At 53.5% G+C, this 25009-nt stretch overlaps 1 protein-coding gene across 3 annotated transcripts in view; it reads left to right on the forward strand.

Annotated features, from left to right (window-relative positions):
• LOC105697646 (homeotic protein antennapedia) overlaps nucleotides 1–25009 on the forward strand; it is a 110614-nt gene that overhangs the window by 51377 nt on the left and 34228 nt on the right. The window contains exon 1 of one of the 3 annotated variants that reach the window (XM_012421143.1): nucleotides 14831–14996. The exons of the other annotated variants lie outside the window; for them this stretch is intronic. The gene's annotated coding sequence lies outside the window, so the exon portion shown is untranslated. Of the gene's footprint in view, nucleotides 1–14830; nucleotides 14997–25009 lie in introns of those variants that run through there. 3 annotated transcript variants of the gene reach the window in all.

Below are 25009 nucleotides of genomic sequence, written 5' to 3' on the forward strand. Positions count from 1 at the left end.
GACAGGACACCGGCAGGATGCTCGCTTTCGAGCCGAGTCCGGCTAGGCCTTTTTGCCGCCGCCGTGGAATCTCGGAATTGAATTTCGGGCCCGAAAAATCCCGGTATTATTATCTCTGAAATTGGATCCGTCATGGCTACAAGTAAAGATATAGAGGCCGGGAGAATTTTTTTGCACCGCCGACTCGTTGGATTTAAACGCGAACGGGTCCTGCCGCTTTGTTGCTTGAAAATCGAGAGCCTCCGGGTCGACGATCTCGGATTTGAATTTCTGGGAAAATTTCTATTTCTAGGAATATTAATCTCCTGGAAATACGGGGGGATATCCTGAGTACTCGAGTTGGATACTTGTACCTTAAAGTGTATTATGAATTCTCGATCACAGGGTACGTCTGTGTATGTAGAACGGTGCACTAATTGCCGATAGAGACAAATCGCGGGAAGCGGAATCGGACTCTCGGCGAGGTGGAGGGAACGGCGCGCCCCGAGAAAAGGACTAAGCATCCTCGCATGGCGTCCCGATAAAATCTCACCGCGAGTCCGCTATTAAGCAACGGTGCACGGATATAACGTCAGCCATAAAACAGTTATGTGGGCTAATTGGTCTCGGGCGATCTCTCCCGTTCGGCACGCTCGCTCGCGCCCGCGCGTCGATGTCTCCGCTCTTTTTTTCTTCCCCCGACGTTACAATTTCCTGCGTCGCCATCTTGGCGGAGGGGCGCGTGAGTTACAGCCTCCGCCGGGAGTATTACTACCTGTCGGCCCGGGCCGCATCCCCCGTCGCCGACTATCGTTCATCTTCTCATTTTGAAATCGTTATGGCTTCAACCGCTTTTCGACGGCGGAATAACAGAACGCGCGATTTCTCATGGCGGCGCACACGGACGCGCCCGAATCCCGGGGTGTGCAACGACCCCCACACCTCGCCGCGACATGCTCCATTAATTACCATAAAAAAAAAAAAATTCCCACCCGTGTAATTACTCAATTTCACCGAAAAAAATATCGGTAAGTTCCACGAGCGTCCAGGAAAATTTCGTTCACCGCGGTTATGTTCATTGGAATGTACGTGTTTGAAATTTCAGAGGTTTCGAGAAATTATGGAAAAATTCCGTGGGAGTAGGTACTTCAAAATGGCGATGTTTTTTTTTTGTTTTGTGCATAGAGGCGACCGACTTTCCCAGAGGCGCTTCTTTCTAGAGTCTCCCCTCATCGGTATTCCGCCGATGCGGCCAATTTCGCCCGATCGGGCTCCTTCGCGGGCGGCCTAATAATAGAGCCTGGCACCTCGCTGCACCTAGCGGACCACCCGAACTGTGCGCACCGAGGCTGATCGGCATGACCAGTGCGTGGTCGATCGGATCGATCGATAGGCACCGCCACGCGCCCGCGAAATCGGCCACGAGACCCCCCGCGGCGACGCGGCGCGCCTTCGCGAGTCCCGCGGCGCGGCGTCGCGTCGCGGCGAGAGCACGCGCCCCGGGTCCCTCCGAGGGCCCCCTCTAATTAGTACGTGCTCGTACAAGTACAAGTTATTTGTTGCCACGCACGAAAATAATAAAAGCAGACCGGGCGGCTCGGTAGCGCTCGCAACCCATGAATATTAATGACGGGCGTCCGACTTTATTTTTATGTCGTCTAAGTAGCGGCCGCGATCGATCCACGGTAACCGGCGACCGTACGTCATAAGAACCAACCCGATCGGGAACGAAGGATACTAATCTCGCCGAACGCCTCGTCACTTCCTAATACCCAAATATGTCCCAGGAGATTGAAACTTTCCCCCCTGGATCGCGTAAATTATGTGTAACTTCCTAAACATCGTATGTATGTATAAGTATCGTTAATCGTTATCAGTCTCTAAAGAACGATAATACACTGCGTTCGTCTAACATTGGACAGAGAAATTAAAAATTGATTTTGAATCCGGTAGAGAAATTGTGCTGGGAAAGATTTTGAAATTCTCTGGGCGCGGCTGGTTTGAATTTGGCGCGCGCCGCGGGGCCATCTGTGCGGCTCGGGTGGAACCAGCTAGCGGGGGATGTTTGTCGGGTCGAGGGCCAGATGGCGCACCCTGCCGCGCGGCGGCGGGCGCGCGTCCCCTCCCGGGGTGGTTGCCGCTTCCGTGCTGCCACCTTTCGCCCCCTCTGGCAAGACACACGCGGCACTGACCTACGCGCGTCCGGCAACGACGTTACCAACACACCGCGCGGCTGCCGGCAGGATTTACGGCCCGTATCTCGGCGCGGCATCTCGGCGATTATTTGCCGTTAAACGTAAACGGCTTATAAAAAGGGTCCTGCATAATAGAGTAAATATAGGCCCGGTGCTCGCCGGCATGGATTTATAGATCCACTCGGGCGTCGATCGCGCTTTCGCGCCGACCAATAACCCTTAACCCGAGGGGTTAGGTTAGGTTAGGTTAGGGCACCCTCGCGAGGTGCCTCGCGACTCTCCGCGTCGACTCGCACCTGACGAATCTCCTCGTTTTCGCGTTCCGACCGTAATCCGCGCCAAGATCTCGATGTAAACGGATCGCCGCCCAGGAGCGCGCGAGGCGTTACCTACTTCGCGGCAGAGAGATATGGCGGATACCGCCTCTCGGCGGCGGCAGCTTCGGCGACCGAACTTTATTCCCGAATCCTAACCTCTGCCTATTCGCACCTCCGTACCCGCGACGATTTATCGCCCCCCGACGAGGAAATGGTAACCCGAGTAACGATACGACTTTACGCTCTACAAATGCCGGTTTATCGCCCGTGAAACATGGCCGCGCTTTGAGGAGCCTGCGCACGTCGAGGTGAAAAATCCGGGAAATAATTAAAAGGAATCTCGCGGAAGATGCGGGGAACGGTGGAGTGCACGCGCGTATGTTTAATGGGTGATTAATTCGAAAGACGGATTACGATTCCGCGTTCGATGGGCCCCTTATGCGAGGTTTAGGGCGAATGGGTATCGCCGATGCGGCCGGTTAAAAATGGCCACGGGCCGGACTAAATGTTTTCCGGCGAGGCTCGGTCGTTTCGAGGAGCCGTATAGAATTATCTTCATCTTCGCGCGATGGGAGATTAATTTCGCGGACCGGGGGCGCGTTTCGGCCGGGCACGGATCGATCGGGATCAAGTATCGAGGGCTCTAATTAAAGCCCCGTGATCGATCGGCATAATTCCGCGCACCTATGATGTTGTCATCGTCCTCGGCACTTATTAATGGCGCGTTTATCGGCTCGATCGGAACCTCCGTATAGGAGGGATTATTTATTAGCGAGACGAATCGGTCGGTTTCTCCCCGATTCAGAATCGGAGGAGGCTCGCACCGTGCCATTTGAATAACAAACGACATGCAAATTCACTTAGGCGAGCCGCGTACCCCGTTATGCGTTCCTCGGTGCGGTAAGAGTGCACCACCCACCTTACTCGCATCTGCTGCACCGAGTGGGTACCGAGGACTTTCAATCGCATCGTGGATTACCCTGGATGGGACGAATTTTATCAAAGAATCGAAATAAAGGTGGCTGGTCAATTTTAACCACCGGAAACAACCGTGGTTTTTTTTTTTAATTGAATTTCGGTATCGAAAAGGCCTCCATTGCGCTTGCAAGGGAATTTTTTTAGACCTGGCGAACTAATTATATCGAGCATCGGCGATTATGGAACAAGCTCGGGACATTGTATAAACATACGAGTGCGAAAGTTGTATCGGCCAAAAATCTTCGATGGCGTTGCGATCAGCTGGAGCGCGCTTATAAGTATGGAGCGTCACGCACCGCGCAAGACCGGGAAGAATTGTTATTCGTAGGGAAAGGGCCCCTAATGTTCCATTCTCACGCTTCGATTCGGACTGGCCGTCTATAGGCATATGCCGAGACCTGGTCCTTCCTCCTGAGAGATTTTAATTAAGCCCGCCCTTCCAATGTTGCCTCTGATTGGACGAGCTAATCCCGAGCGCGCAAAATTTAGGGGTTCCCCTGGTAGCAACCCCTGCCAGGGCCCGAAATTCTTTTGCGAGCAACGACTTAAGGAACGCTGATCGCTCCCAGGGCGATAAATTCTCTCGCTACAAACCTAGCGACAAGACCTCCTCGGCGAAAGGAACAATAAAACTGCCGCGCGACATCTCCCTTTCCCGTTGTCTCGGCACGCTTTTTTCCCCGGCTTCCGCCCGGAGGAACCGGAAGAGGGTTTCGACTCTTGCTCGTTAAAATTCCAATTAAAAAAATTCCCCGACCCGCGCGCCCCCCCCCCTCCGACCTCCTCCTGGCTCCTCGAAAGGGAATTACAATGGCAAATTACCCTGCGACTTCGATTCCCTGGAATTTCGATCAACGTTACTTGGGGGGATCGAATTAATCGCACTTTACGAAGGGACTTTGTAAATTATCCTGCGACGGGTTTAAATTCGTTATATTAATTTCTGGGTTGGGATGATTTCTCCATTTTTTCATTTCTTTGTTCCTGCTTTTTGTCGGGGGAGAAATCTCAGCGAGCGCTGACGGAGCCGAGTGATGCATCGCGTTGTTTATGGCCGCGGGAAATTTTAATAAGCTCCGAGTCGGCCGGCTCCATGTAATTTGGGGCCGTTTAAAAAGGCCGGGTATATTTTAGTCGGGATAACAATATTATCCCTGGCCGGTCGAAATATCGCCCCTCGAAGTAAGAAATCACTGGGCTGTCCGGTCGACGTTTCTTCCCGTCATCGGTGGTAGTCACTCGGGGTGGCTGGGAGGGGTGGGCGTAAGATGGCGGCCGTGTCAGGGGATAACGTCTAAATCTCCCTTTTCGTTTCACGCTGACTGCCCGCCCTTTTGCTGGCTATGCTTAGACCTTTGGCGCCCCTTCCTCGCCGGCCCCTTTCCCGAAAGGGGAGGTTACCAGCGGTACAGTCGACAGTCCAAGTTTTCCCCCTCGGACAGGGGTGTCCATAACGTCCCTTATTGAATCTGCCGCGGCCATCTTTGCCAATTACCCGAAACTCGGTGGAAAAGAATTCCGAAAATATTTCCCCGGTCTCCTCCGATTCCGTCGTGCCTAATATCGTCCCCTCTCGTAGCCTTAAAAATTATCACGTGTTTTTTATAATAAATTTATTAACAATCTCCCTTTTCGAATTTTCCGACCTTTGAAGATGAATTCGTTGCGAGGTATTTAATTCCTGGATATCGGTTCGAGCAATCGATACGATATAATCCCCCCATATTGTAGCCTTGAAAATTAACATATGTTTTTTGTAATAAATTCATGAACAATTGGGAACTGTTCTCATTTTTCGAATTTCCTTATCTTTGAAGATGATTTCCTTGTGGGTTATTTAATTATTGGATGTCGGTCCGAGCAATCGATACGATATAATCGAATGTATTGCGGCTTCGCCCCAAAGGTTTAGGGAAATAAACGCCCCGCGCGGGGGAAGGTCAATAGTGGAGCAGAGCTTCTTGAAAAATTCCCCGGGACCTCGGGAGCCGGGAAAGATTTAGGGTGGCCGATTTACGTAACGGGCGAGGGCGAGGGAGCCAAGAAGAGGGCTTTATATTTTTATGGGAGTGAAAGTTGTTCCGAGGGCCGTACCCGGCGGAGGGCAGCTCTCTCGGCCTTCCCGGTTTCGTTAAAAGTCGGAAAAAGCGACCGCAACACGTCGGGGAAAGTTTCACTTTTCCCCACCTCGGGCCGTCGAGGCATTGTCAAAAAAGAGAAAACTTGAAAACCGTAACAGTGCCAACTGCCTCTTGCGAAATCCGACAGTCTTCGACTCGCCTCTCCTCGCAACCCTCATCGAGTCTCGTCGGTCTTTAACGTTAGAAAAAAAAAACCAAAATAAACGATCTAATATTTAGATCATGCTCTTTTATTTTTTAATATTCTCCAAATAATGGCGGCATTAGATAACGGTGTAAATAGAAATTTCGCAGTGGAATGGTACGGTGGAATGGAAGGTGAACAGTGGGGCTTTTATTTACTGACTTTTATTTTTATTGTAACTTTGGGATAGAAAATTTTGTGCTCGGTTTTGTTTGTCCTCGCTGTAGGGCGCACTGCAATGGCGTTGAGTGGAAAATTACAGAGGTACGTTGAAGTTTTAATTAGAATTAGAAGGCATGTCATGGACACCCAAGTGGAAAACTTCCTGCGCGAGATACATCGTGAAGGAGGCTTTCGTGGTATTTCTTTCCGAAGTGCCCTACGCGAGATCATTTTACATTCCACTTCCCACCGTTCTCATCGGGCTCGCGCAGAGAACACGGAGCTTTACGATCAAATCCGAGATTAAAGCCTGCCGTATAATTTTTAACCAACGGAGATGAGGATACGGAAACATATATTTCCAACGCGAGGAACAACGCCAAGGTCCCTGGGCTGCTTCCTGCCCACGGAATTATCCTCCACTTCCCGCCATTTTTATCCCATAAAAGATTAGAAAGTATTTGATCAAGTATCCGATTGGCCCATCCGGTGCCTAGTTCAAGGAACCGAGGTACTCACTCGACGAAACCCAATTTAGATTACGCAAGGACTCGTGCCTTCCTTTCCCGCATTTAAAAGAAGAATAACCCATCTGAACACATCCGTTTCCCCCGTCCCCTCACCCTGGAGATCGGCGATTAGATGCAAATCCATTCACCAAGCCCCTTCCTCCTCCCGCCAGGTTCCGTTCACCAAAAAACGGGAGCATTTCCTCCGATTTTCGAGAAAATCAATTTACAAGGATAGTGGAGTAAAAAGCAATGGCGAATATCGGAAAAATTCGAAATCCGTGAAAAATTATGGGGAAATTGGGTACGAGTCTGCGAATCCATGGATTTCCCCTGATTTTCGAGAAAATCAATTGAAGGCCAGGAGTAATGGAGCAAGAAGCAATGGCGAATGTCGAGAAAAAATTCGAAATTGCTGGAAAATTATGGGGAAATTAGGTACTAGTCTGCGGATGCATGAATCTCCTTCTCGGGTCCCATCTCTTAGAAGTCGATCCTTATTCCGCTCCGGGCGACTCTTAGCGTCCCGGAATCTGGAGATATGGTTTCCTCCTCGATAATCGGTGGGCTCGATGGGCTTAATTCGCGCGAGCCGCGCCATTATGGAGTTCCTTGGCCCGCGGCTCGAATCCTCCTCGTCGGGTCCCTCATCCTCGTCCACGTCCTCCTCGGCTTCAGCTGCCTCGTTCGGCTCCCGAATGAGTTATCGCCTATCGGGCTGCTCTTTCATTTCCAGCAACGCGGTTGCTCCTCTCCCCGTATATCGGCCGAACCGCCGTCAGCAACGCTTTTCCCGGCCCCTCTTCGACGGACGAGGAGGGTCGACCGGCAGCTGGGCTACTCCCGTCCTGGCACTCCCACGTTTCTAAAAATACAACGGATCACTTTTTGCGCCAGCCTTACCTATGGCGGCCCGCCCGCCTGGCGACTTTTCCCGCCCGATCGCCGCTCGATAGACTTGCCAGAGGCCGCCGCCCAGAAACGTCCAAAATGTCCAGCAGGACTTAGACGAATGGCTCTCCCGGTATCTTATCGTGAACACGGAAAATTTCGAGGTTAGATCTAGCTTTTAAATTCCTCTTTCAATTTTTAACGATTCAATTCCGATAGGTCTCCCGGTATCTTATCGTGAACACGGACAATTTGGAGGTTAGACCTAGCTTTTAAATGCCTTTTCCAATTTTTAACGATTTAATTCCGAAGACGAATTTTTTTTATACGGTTCCAGGAATGGACGGATGTCGGGAGGCATTTAAAAATGAGGCAATCAAGGGTGTATTTAGGGTGAGGGAGGGTTTATCTGAAATTTAGTCGCGAGGCGATATTTCAGTTATTTCGAGGGTTATGGTAGATTTTTGAAGGCTTGTGGGCAGCTTCGATCAATTGTTGGGGTTTGGATGTGGTAGCGATCCTCCGGGAACTTTTCCGGGGCTTCGAGAATCGATCCCGAGGGACAACACGGGGTGGAGGGTAGCTTCTCTAAGGCCGGGTCGTATAACCTTTGTCCTGGTATTTTAACAGGAACGTCCGAAAGGGCGAGATAGGGTTCGGTATTTCCGAAGGGGTAACCTGGAAGATCACCTTGAAAAAGGCTGCAGTAGCAGCGGAGGAGCAGAGCAACGTCTCGCGATTTTTTAAATATTCCTAAAGGAGTAAGAAATGACAAATTATGATTATCTCCATTTCTACGTTTTTCTTCCGATCCCCCACTTTGCCATTGTTTCGTCACGCCGGAAGAAGGGTTCATCCCTACCCTCGAACGACAGCTATCGCGAGGTCCTTGGTTTCTAAGTATATCCGGCCGAATCGTGGGAACGGTCGCATCTGGCTTCTCCAAAATGGCCTCTTAACGAAACGCGATTTTCGTGGCGCGTTGTTCGAGGGATTCAAATTCGTCACGCGATGGAATTCCGCTATCCGTCCGTCAGCCTACAGCGGGGAATTTTTCCGAGAACGTATTCCCTCGTTTCCGTCACCTCAAAGAAGGAAAAACGATGAAACCACCCAGCCATTTTGAACATCACGATTCCAGCATCTGAAAATTTAAGAAAATCGGGCGAAGCCTGATAGAGGCTGTTTCCGGTCGACCGGTCTAATCGGCAAGGGCGGAAATGGCGTCCCCAGGGTGGAGTACCGAAGGCGGCTCCGATTGGTCGACTCGCGGCTCCGAGGTGGAGGGGACTACAATCAATTTAGTGTTTTCGTTTTGAAGCGCCACTCGCAATCGAGGAGGAAGGAAGGTCGAAGAGGGTAAATTGGAATTCCACCCCGCGACGAGTGCTTCGAGGCTGCGCGAAGTGGGCGGTGGGTGGCGGGCGGTGGGTGGGTGGCGGTGGTCGCGTGGGTGGGTGAGTAGAGTGGAGCAGGACCGGGAATATTTACTGCCATCTTCTCTGCCACTTACCCACAGATTCACTGCCGGAGTTGTAAACACCTCTTAACTATATAGAGATAACATCTCCGACTCCCTTCCGTGTTTCCCGACTGTTTCGCCGGAGATGATAAGTGAAAAATGATTAATTAGCCCGCTCTCCGGCGCGCATGTGCGGCTACTCGGGCTTCCAGCGGTAATTCGCTCTCTCCCGGTACCTCGTATTTCAAATCCAGGGGAAAAATCCAGCCCGAGAAAGCAGGGATTACGGGAGGACACGTTGTCCGTTAGCGCGTCGTTCCCGAAGAGGACGCATTAACCGGTAGCGAGAAACAGAGACACGTAACAACGTCCGAACGACCGCGACAAAGTCCATGAAATCGATCCCTCCGATCGACCAAACCGAGCTATGAAACCGTTTCACCCGTCGATGCCCGTTTTCGAAACTGGGGCGAATCAGTCGATGGAACGCGACGTACAATTCCGCAGCCGCCCTGCACCCCCAGATGAATCGGCCCACCCTCGCCGAATCGAGAGCACCTTTCCTTTTGATTTTGAAAACCCGCAAAAGAAGACGCATAAAGGGGAGGAACTAAATCCTAGATACGGGAATTCCTCCCCCGGGTCCCTTGTAACTTAATAAATCGAATAAAATGCCGCGACTTGGCCGAATTCGAGCGGCGTCGAAAGCGCGCGTGCGTCGTTTCGGCCTCTCCATTCGAAGTGAAAAAGGAGGCGAAGCTTTGCGGGATACGCGACTTCTCGGAATATTAATGCATCGGGTGGTGGCGGTGTGGCTGGTAGCCTTGAAAATCCAGAAAGGAGCGAGATCCTCGGCGCGGCTCGGTTTCGGCGCGGCGCGCCGCGGCGTAGAAGCGGAGACGTAGGGAGACGCGGAACGAGAGGGATAAATAGAAGGAGACGGTGAAACCCACTAAATCAATACTCTGCCATCGCTCCAACTCTGGCTCATCCCCTCCTGCCCACCCCCTTAGCCGGAGGTTGCCTCCCTCCGCCCCCGAGTGGCGTGCCACCCTTCGTTCCACCCCCGTCACGCTCTCGAGCGAAACTTCCCTGGCTCCGCTTCCACGCTACTCCCGCAGAGAGTTTCCTACTACAGCTGGAGAATCCCCCGTACGTATCGGCGCACCCTCCATAGTGGCCGATATAGTGCCCGCTATAGTGGCCACTACGCTATAGCAAGCGCTCTATATGCCGCCCTATTCCCGGCACTTCGGAGACGTCGCCGACCCTCCACCTCGAGAGACTTTCTCCTCGCCACCTACACCCTCCACGACATTGGGGGGACCGGGAATTACAACGAAATCTGGGTAAAAAAATTGGAGGGTGGAAAAAAAAATGGAAGTTCAGACGGAGAAACTCGACCTCCAGGTTTTGTCCTTCTCGATCTTGTCATTTTTGAAAACGGGGAAGATGTAGAACGTGCCTCGAATCGTACCCTCTTCGACATTCAAGGGAACGGAGAACAAAATCTGAGGAAAGGAGAGGAAATTCAAGTAGAGTTCTTCGTCCAGGTTCCGTCCTTCGAGATATTGTAATTTTTGCAAATAAGGAGGATGCAAGACGCATTTCGGGAGTTTCCATTTACGTTGAGCGCTGCGGCAGCCATCCACGTCGCTCGACCTTTTCCCCGGCCGAGACTAATTCGGCGAGGGGGAGCTAAAACCGAGTTCAAATTTGGACTCGGGAATGGAAGGACGAACCTCCTCCGAAAAAGAATCCGTCGCCATGCCAGGTTTCGTTTGCTATTTTTTACACGTCCGTCCATGTCGCGGCGCTCCTTCTTCCTCCGGGCCGGAGTTCCTGCGGACTTTCAAGGGGAACCAACGCCGGGCGCGGGTCCAAAAATGGAGGGACCAGTTTCCCCCGAGAACCGTCACTCCATGGCGTCCTTGTAATCCCTCTCGCACTCGGTGGACTCGTTATCGCTTCGGACTCCCTGCCGAAAAGAATTTCCCCAATTAAATCGGCAATTAAATCCTCGGCTCGGAAAACGGCGATCCTTCCGTCACGCTCGCCGTTCGGTCGCGTAAAATAGAAGTCCAGGGGGAAATGGTTCGAGTTTCCCGGTCGGAGCTTCAATTTCCGGCAAGTCGTGCCGGTCCATTACCGAATCTACACGCCTGTAAAGGTCCACGGCACGAAGCTGCGAGCCTTGTAACGTCGACAACCGACGAGGCTCGGGGGCGATCTGGGTCACGTTGGCTCGGCGGAACGTACTCGCGCGTTTACATACGCGCAGACACGTGGGTACACCCGCGAGTGTACACGTGCAAATCCCCGTGCATACCCTGGTGCGGGTACTCGCGCACCATTCGCCGGTCGCGCGTACAGGGCGGGAGAGAGAGGGCCGAGCCCTCGCCAGCTGGACAAACGGTGGGGCTCTGCTGCGGCGCCTCCGCCGCGGAGGTCCCGATTGGCAAATAAGAGGGTTCCTCCGCGTCTCCGTCTGGACGAGAATCGCGTCCCGGAGAGTCCAATTACACGGGTGGCGGCTCCTGCTTTGTTTCACGGCCGTTGGCCGGTGAAGCCTCTCCTCGCGCGCACTTCCGCCCGCTACTTTACGATCTTGACCGAGCAACCAGGACCGCTCCTCGAGGCAGTTCCCACCGGCCCCTCCGCTTCCTGCCGCACCTCCGCAGTGCCTGGGCATCGAGTTTCCAAAATGTCCGCTCCCCATAAAAAAAAAAAGAAAATAGAAACACCGTGGAAGAACGTCGACTCGGTGGTCGACAGTCCCCTCTCGCAAAAGAGTACCATGATCTTGATTTCGGTTTTGCACGACGTCCTCCCAATTTTGTTCCTCGTCACTGGCTTAAGGAGGAAAATTTGTGAAGCGGAGAGGTAACGGGGAATTTCCTTCTGTTTCAGGTAAGCCAGTTCCCGGAGCGCTCTAGAAGTAGCCCAGGGAGGTTTCCCGGCCAGACCGGTGAGTTGCCGGTTGCCGAAATTTCCCCAAAAATAGCCGGCCGTCCCGATCGGGATGCGCGGCGCGCTAAATGCAACTTGGCCCGATCGATGTTGGAGGCCCTCGAGAGGATTCCTCGGGAAATCGCGAGTCGGGCTCCCGCGATCGTGACGGCTAAATCGATCGCTAGCGGTGCTCCGGTGGCAGGTGAGAGAGCGGGCTTAGGGCTTCGGATTTGGTCGGCGCTATTTATACCGTATCCTGCCCATACACCGAGCCGCGTTAGGGAGATGGATATATCGAGAGAGACGGCCGGTATAAAAGTGCCCCCGCCGGTGGGCGCGATTTCGCCGCCCGGCTGAAAGCTTTACGGCGCCTGCGGAAAGATCGACGGCCGGATCCGTCAGCGACTCGTGGCGCGTGGACGGACTCTGGATTTTCCCCCAGTTTTCCACGCCTACGAACGTCTAGAACCCACGCGTAAAACCTAGAGCCCGCTATTTCCAACGGAGGGAGACTCTTGAAAACCGGCGAACGATAAACCGACCCCTGAACCACCCTGTCACCTATTATAGACTACACCTTCGACCGTTCCAAGTATCTAAGAAAAGGACAAAAATCACATTTCTAAAATAATCCACCGCGCAACTATACCATTTTAAGGCAAATTCCAAAATTTCAGGGAAACTGTATGTACCACACCCACCCTTAGAGTGCCTCCAATTGTGGATCGTGCATTCGACCACTCCTGGCGTCGGCCCTGATATAGCATATATATTTCAGACCCCATGGGGTCGGCCCAGAATTCGGGAAAGTGCCGATCGTCGTCCATAAACCGGGAGCTAGGGCTGGTCGACCATAGACAGGGCCATAGTTCTCATCGCCGGTTGACGCACAAAGGAAGAGCGTGACGTCTCGCGACGGTCGCTCCTCCTCGAGGGGTAACCACGGCGTCGCGAAGGGCGGCGAGGCCGGGGGGGTGACGGCGGGCGGCGCTGGGGTGGGGCGGCCGGGGGTGGCGGGAGGGCGGCAAAGCTCAACGCATGTGCAGGGCGCCTCGCGTCGCGGCGCTCCGGTCCCGCGGCGGAGGCTGCGAAAGCGGCCGGGCGGAATTCGCGGACCAGAGTGGTCGCATCTCTTGGAAAGATACGTGTGTGACCCGCGGACGCTTTGCGGACCAGTCGCGGACCAGTTGCGGACCCGGCTCGATCGCGCCCAGTAGTCGAGGTGCTCGGGAGTGCTTCGGGTCCGACACCTCGCGAGCTGCTCATCCGAGGTGCCGACTTCTGCCAGGACTCGTTCCTGGGACGATCCCTGGGAGACGTAAATTCCGTTCCTCGCAGTGTTCCTCCGGGTGTTCCATAAGTCGACCATGGCGCGATACCCATGTCCGCGGTCCGTTGCCCCGCAGCATCCGGGAAGGTGTCGAAAGCATCTCGATTGAATCCCAAAGTGCCATCCGCGGATCTTCGCTGGAACAACCTGGACCGGCTAATCGCATCGGTGTCCGAAAGGGACGATTTTAGCAGTGCCGCCGTGACGTCGGACTCGAAAATTGCTCGACGTGCCAAGACTCCTTTGGGACGGTTTATGCAGGACTTTAGTCGGCAGGTGTTGAAAATCTAGTTGCCAATCTCGTTGCCAATATCGTGGTGCCGATCGCAAGGCACGCGTCATGCGTCGTGCTTCCTGGCTGTCGCCCCAACCTTGGTCGAAATTGAAAGTCCGCGTTCTGGATTATTCAGCGTCGAGTATCGTTCCCGGGGTCCTGGGCATATCGTGGCATTCCGACATTTTTCTCCGGTTCGCCAGTGGAAGGTTTAGCGCGTAAAGTCCCACATGGTCACTGACGCGGAGCACCCGTTGGCACTTTCTACGATTCCTTGCCGATCCCGCGTGGCTTTCACCGGGAAATCGATTATCGATTCTATCTGCGCTTTCCTGCCTCCCGGTCTTCCAGGCCGGGGGATCGGTCGGTGAAGACGGGTTCCTCCGATTTTGATTAGGGACTACCGGGAATATCTCGGGTGTCGGAAGTCGGTGCCCACTCGAGGTGTGACCGAACCTCGGGTGTAAAAATCTCCCCGGATCTCGAAAATCGAGTGCTCTCGTGGACACGGTGGAGGGACGAAGCAGTGGGGGTTTTCGGGTGGCCTCGAAGACGCCCTTCGGGGTGCCCATCGCGGCCTCCGGGCTCGACGAGGCGGCTCGAGCGGGATCCAGGACGAGGGGCGAGACGGAGGCCGAGGAGGCCGAAGAGGGCCGACGAACTTGACGCACTTCCGGCCTCGTTCGATACGACGCGATGCCCTGACGAGGAGCGGCCAGGAGCGTCGCAACGCCACCCGGAGCGACGTCGGGTCCCGACGAGAGGGAAAGTCACCCCCGAGGGCTCTCGCCGCTGCGCCTCCATGGCTTGAATCGCTCATGAGAGAGTAGGACTACGCTCGCCGCTTATTTTTTATCATTATTTATTCGCGAGCGGGTGAGCGGACGAGGGCTACTCCACCGACGCAAAGCCGAGCCATAGTATCCGGTGAATTCGACGAAGTGATTAGAAATCACCCTACGTTATCGAAAACCGAAGAAGGATATCGTCGATTACGTCGCATCCTTTTCGCATCGCAAGAAATCCCGAACTCGAGGGATCGAGACTCCAAGTTCGACGGAGGTTCCGCTCGTCCCGTCCTCCGGGTCCGCAGAGATAATCGAGGATGGACTCCGACGAGGTCGCGGGGGGCGGCTCGTAATCGTGATCGGTCCCGGTCGGCGGACCGACCTGTCCCGAGGGGCTGCCGAGGCGTGACCCGGGTGATATGTTGGATGGGTGTTCCGGGTACCGTTATGTAGAGCGCGGCAGGACAGATGATCCGTGGCCGGGCTTTGCGACCCGTCGGAGCTCGCCCCGGGAAGCAAGGGAAGGCGAGCGCTCGCCGGTGACGGAGCCGCGAGGCGGGATCGGCGGCGGGGCGGCCGGGCCTCAGCCACGACGGGGCCCGCAGGCGGCCCCCAGAGCGGCCCCCAGAGCGGCCCCCAGAGCGGCCCCCAGAGAGGCCCCCAGAGAGGCCCCCACGCCAGCACCAGACAAGAGGGCCCCGAGGACCGCGTAGCGACGGCCCCGGATCTTCGTGGTCCAGCTGCCGCCACCCTCTGCGCCCGGCGGACCGCCCGGAAGACCGCCCGGCAGACCGCCAGGCGACCCCGGCGGAGGCGGCGGAAAAAGCGCCGGAGGTGAGCCATCGAACTTCCAGACCGCTAATTTCCCTTGTGTCCGAGATCAACGCGACGCAAGGAATTCCAAAGATTTGCGAAGAAAAAAATAATTCCACGTAACCGTTTATTGAAGAAGGAAGGATAAAATGAGGGAAAAACAATTCAATGAATCAGAGAATTATTTATGTGAATACCAGAAATAGAAATTGATTTTTATAACAAAGATTCGTTATTTGGTTGAAATAAGTTCAACGCAATTTCGAAGAAACGTCCCGTCCGATTTATTCAATTTTGAGGTGAATTATTGTCCTTTGAATTTGCAAAAGATTTCTCTGGTTCGATGAAACTTTTCTTATTCAGAGTGGGAGATGAACAATTAATCGAAATTTGGGGGGACACGAGGTGGACGGTTATAAATATATTAGGAAATTGTTGCATTTTTTGGGGGGAATGTTTCCAGAAGTTAGTCCCGAATAAAGGGTAGATTTGGACGAGAACGTTCTCTTTGGCGTTACGAGACTGTAAGGAGAATTGTGGGATTCTTTTTTTCCTTTCCTGAGGGTGTCGAAGGAGTCATCGTGACTCTTTTGTCGGGCTCGGTCGGTTAACCCCTTGATCGCGAGGCCGCCCCATATACGGTGGGAAATCGGCCAGCCATCGGGGCAGCTTCCGAGAAAGCCACGTGGTACGCGGAATCTCTGAAAGCCGCGCATGCCGCCGACGACCGGTAATTCGCTAACCACTCTTAATTGTAATTGTTCCGAGGTAAATTCCTGAGGAACCCTCGCCGGCCCGGCAAGAACATGAATTCCAGTGTTAACCGTAATTCATTGTACTTCTTGCGCCGGACACCGCAAGCCGCGAGGCACTCTTTAAGTGCCCTAATGAATCCTATCGACGCGGCGCTCCACTTCCCAAAACGCGTCCACTCGGTATTCCTGAATTACGAGTCCCGTAGGAAAATTTAAACGGTACCGAAAATCGATCCAAGTTCGTGAAGAATTATTATTAAATTTTTCCTCAACCTACTTGTGGTCATTTTGTGACATTTCATGCACTCTTTAAGTGCCCTAATGAATCCTATCGACGCGCCGCTCTACTTCCCAAAATGCATCTCCCGGTATTCCTGGATTACGAGATCTCTAATACAATTGAAACGATATCAAAGATCGATCAGAGTTCTTCAAGAACTATTATTAAAGTTATCGCCGAACGAGATGCGGCCATTTCATGATATGTCATGACGTTTCGAGGGACCCCTCTCGCAGGGCGACATTTTCCTCGATCGCCATGATTTTCCTTAATCGACCCGCGGGTGTCGGCACGAAAGGAACTGTCATGGCGGAATCTTGGGACTCTGCGTAGCGTTTCGCTCCGGGCAGAGAAGGGGACCCTTTCGCTCGCATTAGGTCCTTCCGTCCTGGGGGTTCGGGATATTATACGACTTCGACGAGGCAGGAAACCGAGTCGAGGGGATGGACGGGCTGATTGGGAAATTTGATGGAGGGTGGCGTCACGGTCGGAGAGAGGATCGGGGCCTATCAATGATGCGTTAGACCACGTCACGCCACGGACGGGAACGCATCTGCTGCATCCGCGGACTGCACTATAGTTGCATAGTTTGCGCGCTCCGGCCATTGCCGGTCTCGTCGGGAGCGTTGCCTCCGTTTGATCTCTAAAAAAAGACCTGGAAGTATTTAGCCTCCGCATTCGCAACATTTTCCAACGCCCCGCGGAATGGAAACATCGTTAAAAATTGAACCGGTCCGTTAGAAAATAAACCGCGATAATCGAGGACGATAATTTTCGTCGTCCTTCCCGGCGCCTCCAGCCTGAAGTCGCGCTCCAGTCGGCCAAGCCCGACGTCCAATAGACGTAGGTCGGTCTTTCGGTCGATTAGTGACGTCATCGTCCGGTTATCGAACAATTTATTAATCTACTCCGCGAGTGGTGGAGGTCGCCGAGTCTCGAGCTCGTCGAGCGATTCCAATGGCGGCCGGAGCCGCGATCCCGGCGACCGTCTTGTACTCCAATAAACACGGGGCGGCATAAATAACGCTAAACTCGTTGGGAGGAATTATTAATATCAACCGAAGGAACGTACGGGTGTACGTAAAATACCGCCCGGGATTATTGATTCTTAATCGAGCCGACTTCGAGCGGCCGTTTCTGCCGGTGTTGAAGTGGAAATTGATATTTATTAATTTTTCATTATCGACAAGCGAGGACCTCCGGTTGTTGCGATTCTCCCGAGTCCTCTGCCGAGGAGATCTGGTCGGAGTGGAAGGGACGAGAGGAAGAAGAGGTCCTGACTGTAGCGGCCTCGAACAAGGCCCAGGGCGACCGTGGCCATAAATTTTGATATTATACGCGCGGCTCGGCCTCGGCAGAGAGGAGTCCCCGTCAGTGACGCAACACCGGCGATGCTCTCACGAGGTTTAAACTTTCTTTTTTCCGTCCCCTGCACAATGCTCCTGCGCAAACTTTCCCCGATTTCCCCGGCAGAGGGATGCGCGCCCCGAGAGAGGTCTCCAAGGACCCGAAGAGGTCCTTTCTCTACGGTCGGTCGAGTTTCCACCTCCATCCGAGATGCTACAAAACATGCGTATAAATATTCCCTGTTATCGAGATCCGTCTCTATCAACAATTCAGATTTCCGCGGTTAATTTGAATAATTCAAGCCAGCCAGGATTACCGTGGATTCGATTTTAATGCGCCTTCTTTAGTGGATTTCATTCGTCTCGAGTGAGAGATCTTCGAGATCTTCATCTCGGAATCGTCTTCGGAGTTCCTTCAGAGGGTCCTCGGTTTCCGAGGGAAGATCTCCGTATCTTCGCTCGGATCTTGTTAACGAACTCACTAATAGCGCGTGAAACGCCGCTCTCTGTCTCCCGGAGAGCGGTCTCTTGTCTTCGGGAGCTCCGCCGACGCCGGCGTCCGGTTTCCTTGGAAACTGGCCCTCGGGAAGATGTATTCGTCAGGCTCGGATCGGGAGCAGAATTCCGATATATAAATGCCCGACCTCCTCGTTGGCCGGCGGAGAACAATGGCGCGCAATCATGCGTCCGTCTTCCCGCTGAAGAGGGACACAAAATCCCCGCTCTGTAAGTGCCCCCTGAAATCCCACCCCATCAGAAGCTCTAAAAAAAAATACATCTACGCGAAACAACGGTAAAATAGGAACGATCCATTCCCCGTTTTTTCCTTAAAATTGCATTTGATTGATTGAACGGCGAATTAATGACAATAAGTAGAGACTGTTCCGCGAGTTCAGGGTGGACCTAGAAGAGGCGCCTAAATGTGTCTCGAAATTGTCCCAGGAGACAAGACGCTCCATCCTCGAGATGGCTCTTTGCGGAAACGATAATTTTAATCGTCGCCGTGCAGCCGACCAAGCCTTCGGTCGGAAGTGAGTTTTTCATTCTTTATCCGCGGCGGCGGCGGCGGCGGCGGTGTATTTTTATTTCGTTAAGGGGAGGGACGTGGATGCGAGCGCAGACGGGGGTCGCTTCTCATTTCTCGTATTTTCCATCGCGATAAATCACGGCGCCGGCGGAAGGCCGGGGAAAGGCCGGGGGCAAGGGACCGACAGGAAGGGGTGCCCCCGTGTCACGTGGAAATCCGAAAGCGTCGGGGTCAAAGGAGTCGAAGACTCGAAATTATTTCGCTGACCGAGCGCGGATTCGTCCTTTGCCACTTTATCCCGAAACGGGATAAACGAAGCTTCCTCATCGCTGCCCGAAGAAGCGACTCATTTTTCAACACGGACGCCACGTGCGATCCGATGCTGCGACCTGATCGTCTGGTTTAATTAAATGTTATGAGATTACTTAAACACTGGGTTCCCAAATTATTTCAGGATTTCATCTAGTAATTAATATTATCGAGGTCCTTAACGGAAATGGTGATTTCGCAGGAGGGCCCGAAATACAGGGTCAAGGGTACCGTATCTCGCTGTCCGTGCCCGGGAACATAACCTATAATATATCATCCGGAACGCGTAATAAACTTTCTTTATCGCGACATCGCGTTACGCGGACCGTGGTGCCGCCAAACGCGCCGCTGCTCCGAGTTTAAGATCCAATTACCGATATTTAATAACCTCGATAGGAGTCCTTGGGAATTAAAACGCCGTTTAGCGTATCCTGGGGGCTGCGCCGAGCACCTTGCGGGCTTCGCCAAAAATCGTCTTCTGAAGTTGGAACACATGGGGCGGGATATTCTCTCGTAGAGAACGTCTCCTTGGAGTATAAGTCGACCAGCCCTCGTCCACATATCCCGAAGGAGCGCGGTAACGATAGAATTCAAGAGATAGTGATCTCGAAAAAATTAACGCTTATCTAGAGGCGCGTGATAAACCTACGTTCCCATAGGCCATAAACCATAACCTGAAAACCATCCCGCACCGTGAATCATTTCCGTTCTCCAACCCGGTTCCACGGTCCCGATGGCCTTCCACGCCGAGGCCTCCGAAACGGCGTCGCGACGCGCAGATCCTGTTTCCGAAAACTCGGCCAACCGACGATACGTCGGCGTCGTCTTGGAGGCGCCTCGTTGCGCAACGGAAACGGAGCCGTATTGTTTTCCGCGGGCAACTTCTTAAATCCACGTTATTTCCGTCAAGTGGCGGAAGACGGATGGCGCGAGTCCTTCGGCCGCGGCGGAACGGCCGCGTCGAGTCGACCGGAGACCGAGGACGACGCGGAGCGTCTCCTTCGGGAGGGACGCAACTTTCCGGCGTCGCGCGACGTCGCTCGCCGGCGAACGGGACGAAAGCGGTGCGACGCTTTCGGGGCGCCGCGTCTCGTTATCCGCAGGATTTATGGCGCGCTAATTGCACCGAGCGGCAAACAACGCGGCGTCCCCGCGGCCAAGATGGACGCCATGGCTCGGGCGTCGCGGCGCAACTCAGGGATGCGAGCACAGCGCCATGAGTGCCGACGCCCCTGGGGGATGCGTCCTCGAGGGACACCGGAAATGCCGCGAAGAAGCGACATATTTCGCAGATCTCGAGAAAATACCGGGAATACGCGATGAGTTTGAAAGAAATAAATGAAATCAATTTAACAGTTTTGCGGGGGTTAAAAGAGACTTTGCCAGTGAATTCACCCGAGGATCGTTGATTAGGGAGAAGTACACCGGAGGCGTAATAATTCGACGAGGAAACTTTTGGGCACTTTGAGGGAGAACTTCAAGATGGAACAATGACGCAACAATGGCGACCTCTCTGGCAGCGGCCGCGGTCGGTCCCAAAATGGCGACGACTTATTTCGGGAGCTCTTTGAAGCGGTATTTAATTGCACGGTCATGCCACTTGCACTTCCAATTAGCGCAGGTATGCGCCAGTTGTCTACGTTGCTTTCCGTTATCCCGAAATCTGGAGATAACCCGGTCAGGATTGGCACCAAAATGGCCGCCGCGGCCGGAAATGTCGGAAGAAAGTTTGGAAACTCGACTCGTCAGGGTCTGAATTCTGCATTCCCGAAAGCGGAAACCGAGTCCACCGACGCGGGGGAAGGCGGAGGAACGAGGTGGAAGGTGGCGAGTATTGGAATGCATCGGCCGTCTAGATGAATACCGCAGATAACGGGAGGGCATAACTCAGAGGGCAGAAAGAAGCGAACCCCGAGGAAGAGGGCCGGGACGTGATAAGGGAACAATGGCGGAATATGGGAATCATTCGCTGGAAGTATCCGACCGGGGTGCCGATGAAATTTATATCGAGCATCTCGGGGCCCGAAGAGAGAAGAAATCCAACTAAAGAGAAAAACCAACATGGCGGCGCGAGCAAATTTAACCCGTATTTTCTGATTTTTCTTTATATTCAATTCCCCGACTGACAATTCCACGTCAGAAATGACTTTTGCACTTTCTTAAAATTCCAGGACTCGTTGCCGAAAGCGGGAAATTAACGTGTAATGTACTAATCGGGGCTCCTCGATTACATCGTGTGCGGGCAATGTGCGATGCACGAGCAACCGGAAGTACGTGCATCGTGCCGCCATTATGTAACAGTCGCGTTCCGCTCCTGCCCTTTTCGGATATGCCGTTCAAACATCGGAGTCTTATTAAGTGCCATAAAGAGGCCATTACGTGAAAATTGCTATACTACCGCAATAATCGTTGCGGGCCTCCCCCTCGTTGCGACCGTAAATTATGCAGCGACGCGTCGAGCGAGTCGTAAACTCAAACGTTTCACGCTGATGCGTCCGAAGTGCGATAACAATAGGTCTTGTAAACCGGCTTCATGGAGTCCTACGTTCTCGCGTTTTTACAACGTTAATTTATGTACCTCTCGATTTTATTTGCCAACTGCGACATCTATCAAAGCTCCCGGGACGATAAAATCTCTCGGATTAATTAACACACCGCGCTTTAGATGTCACGCGCGCAAATTTTCCACGGAGGTTTCGTTGGTACGTAATTTGCGGTAAACGTTGTTAGATTAAACGCATAGGCTCGATTTCTAGAAAATTTCAATCCCCGGGCGTTAAAATGATTCCTCCGGCGTGCAGGATAACCATCGTGGTTAATCCTCGCGGGCACTTAATCGATTAGTATGACCCGGTTATATGAATTATGAAATTATACCTTACCGCGATATGCGTGTCTCTCTTTTTTCCCTGTGGGCGATACTACACCCCCGGGTATCGGTAGCCTCAAAAATCGCCGACACGGCCGCGATTCCAGGAGACTCGTAAATAACGTGACTTTTCAGTAAGATATAATCGATATTTAACCTCGAGCGAGCGATTTCATATTCGTGCCAGTAGGTCGTATAAAATCCCCCGGATGTCGTACCTCGGGTAACTCGGAGTGGCGTTCGCCAGGTACGGTCGACCCGGAGAAACGGAGGGAAACTAGCTCCTGGATAAACATAATTAACAATCCCACGGTATATTCCTGAGAAATCTTAGAAAGATACAATTAATAAAATTACGTTAATATCGATTATTGAATAATTAAGCTCGACATTGATTTTTCGCCGGATCCTGAAATCTCGGCCGATGGGTCGAAGGGGACGACGAGGGCTTCATTCGCGAAGAGAATTCCACTCGGAATTCGGCCTCGTCGAAAAAGAAGCAACGAGCCGGCGGAAGGATTAAACGCGGCGGTTTACCGAATATCCACAGGTTGTTGGTTTCACCGTTCGCACTTCCTGAGTGGGCTCGCGGCCATTTTATCGATTCAAAAGTGCGCCGCTCCTGGCGGGCCCGGCGAGACGCGGCGCCTGGAAATCCTGTCAAGGGACCCTCGACCCTACTCGGAGGCCGATCTGCCGATTCCGCCCGAAACTTTCTCGGATCTTGAACTTCCTCCCGGGCGGACAGATTTATCGGCGCCCGGCGCGATCCGAGTGCTCCCGAAGTGGCCGCCCGGTATTGGAACAATTCGGGGAACCTCCGAGAGGAGTTCCAGTTCCGCACGTACGCTCGCATGGAAAATGAGCGCGGGCCGATAATCGTAAGCGCGTTCAAGTTTTGCGCATCGATAATCGAGAACAGTTCCCATAAATCGCGAGAACTTGGCGGCCCGATATCAAGAAATAGCCCCTGATCGAATTCTCATAAACTCCAAAAGCCACCCTTAACTAAATTCACCCCATTGCGGGTATATAAAAAGACTTCAACTCCAAATGATTCCAAGTTGATCAATTCTAATTCGCGTGTCATTATCTGGATAAATTAGGATCGGAGTATTTTCAGGGAGAAGAGGGAGACCAAGACGTCCCTCAGGTGCGAAAAATTCGAATAATTCATCCTCACGCCCCCCTCCCCGTATTTCTTCCTGTCGGCTGGGACATTAACGACCGATCGCACCGATAAATAGTGCAGTAAACAGATATCGGGAGCGAGAAAATTAATTAGGTATTCGAGGCGACGCCGGTCCGAGACGCGGCCAGCTGGTCGATCTTCCGGGCACTCGCGCGCTCGCCCGTCGAGGCGCTGCGGCCGTTCCGGCGCGGTCCGGCCGCGCGGCCTCCGGCGCGTTCCGCGCGCCTCTCGCGGTCCGACCGGCTGGTCGGTTGGTTATGCTAATGCACGTGCTTGCGTTTGCGCACACACGCTGCCGAGCCCGCCTGAAACGCGCGGGCCGGCCGCCGATTTATTGCCGCAACGGAGCGCCGCGTGACGTCACGGTGCATTAAGCGCCGCGACGTCTCAATCGGACGCGATGACGAGACCGCGGTCTCAATTTCAGTTAAAATCAGTATCGACCGCGAAGTCGGTTTGCGGAACCGCCGACCGCCCGGGAGGGACGACGCCGATGCCGGACGCCGCGACGCGGCCCGATCGTCTGGTTGGCTCGATCGTGCGTCGGTAGAAAAAATCGGTGCAATTGTTCGGGAATTTTTTAAACGTATTGTTTCGCTTCGGGGTACGGCAAAGTCGGCAGACCTGCGGAGAGAGGAAGGAGGAGCGTCATTAGGCCGGTCAACCGGCCGTAGAGGCCGCGTCGTTAGGAAATACTTAGGTCCGTAAGAGAATCGGCGTAATAAGTGCTCCTCGGGGAGTACTAAAGATACTGCGGGGTACTGACTCCAATATTTACGAGGGCCGCCGAGAACGCTCGAGGGTGGTTTCCAAGCTGCGTCGCGCCCGCCCTCTACCGCGCGGCCGCGCCAAATACGTTCCGCGCGACTGTTTCCAAAATTCGGCACGACTGAAATTTTCCAATATATCCTCTCTGCATATTTTTAGAAATCGAATTCGATCATTTCGCTCAAACTTATCGCACTTAGCCGCAAATGCGTACCGCGTGGAGTGCGTTACGAGCTCACTGGCAGGCCGCGGCAAATGCATTCCGCGCGATGAGTATGTCGAGAGGTCGAAAGAAATTTTCTAACATACGTTACCTAGATATTTATAAAAATCGATATCGATCGTTCCACTCGAACGAGTCGCACTTTCGGCCGCAACCAAGTCGTGAGGTTTTCGCTTGGGTGCGTAGTGCGTAACGTGCGTCTCGAGCTCGCTGGCAGGCCGGTTGTTGGTCGGCCGGGCAGGATATCATCTACCGCTCCTTGGTTCCCGTAGGTGGGAGGGGGGCGGCTATGGGGCAGCATATAATTATCAGGACCGTAATGGCGGCCATAAATCATAGGCGCTTCTCTCCCCCGGCCTTTCGTTCTTTCTTCCCCGGCGTGGGTCAGCCCACGAACGGGAACGAATACGGATGAGAAATCGAGCGAGTGGATTGGATAGAGTCATCACATTCGGCCCGGTGGAGTGAAGGTCCTCCTGGTCGAGGTCCCGGTGGAGGTCCTCGGCGTCGCGACGCCCGGGTCGGCGGCGGCGGACTCGCGGCTGCAGGATGCGCGCGAGGGGCTCTCGAATTATCATAATCGCCCTCCTCGGAAGAACATCCCCCTGAAAACCATGGAACACCAAACAAAGACGTCACCCATAATTCAACCCCCGGATTGGATCTCGCCGCTACAACGGCGCGAACAAGGCGAGTCGTCCTCGTAGCTGGAAGTGGAGTTCCGGCGATGCACCAGAAACGAAATTTATTGAACTTAAGGAACACGGAGTACATGGAATACTAAATTTCTTTATAAAAAGAAAAAAGCAAATCTGCCATGTAACTAAGGGTGAGTCGCATATCCGGGTCCACCGCCCCGAAGAAGCTGCCCTGCCAGGAGAAGAGGGGAAGGGGCGAGTCCGCAAAGATCGGAGGGAGTGGTTCGCCTCGAGGATGGCCAATGAGCATCCGCGAGCGAAACAACCAACTCGGCAGGAAAAGATCGCCTCGGACTCTAACCTCGAATTCGGCGTTTAATCATCGCCGCTGAAGCGTAAAAAAATGCGAATTTTCCCCTATTTTTATATATATACATATATATATATATCTCGGGAGCAACGGAAGCGAAGGAACAATAGTCTTAACCGGGGAGAGTACGGGTTCAACAAAGAGCCCGAAAAGAGAGCCGAAAAGGGACAGGGCGATCGGAAGCGGGACCCTCCCTCCGAGGCGCCGGGGGGCGCGAAGGGCGGAGGGTCAGCTGGCCCGAGGGCGGCCGAGGGCAC

This window comes from Orussus abietinus, unplaced genomic scaffold (genome assembly GCF_000612105.2).
Source record: "Orussus abietinus isolate OABI.00-Male unplaced genomic scaffold, Oabi_2.0 scaffold25, whole genome shotgun sequence".
NCBI lineage: Eukaryota > Metazoa > Arthropoda > Insecta > Hymenoptera > Orussidae > Orussus > Orussus abietinus.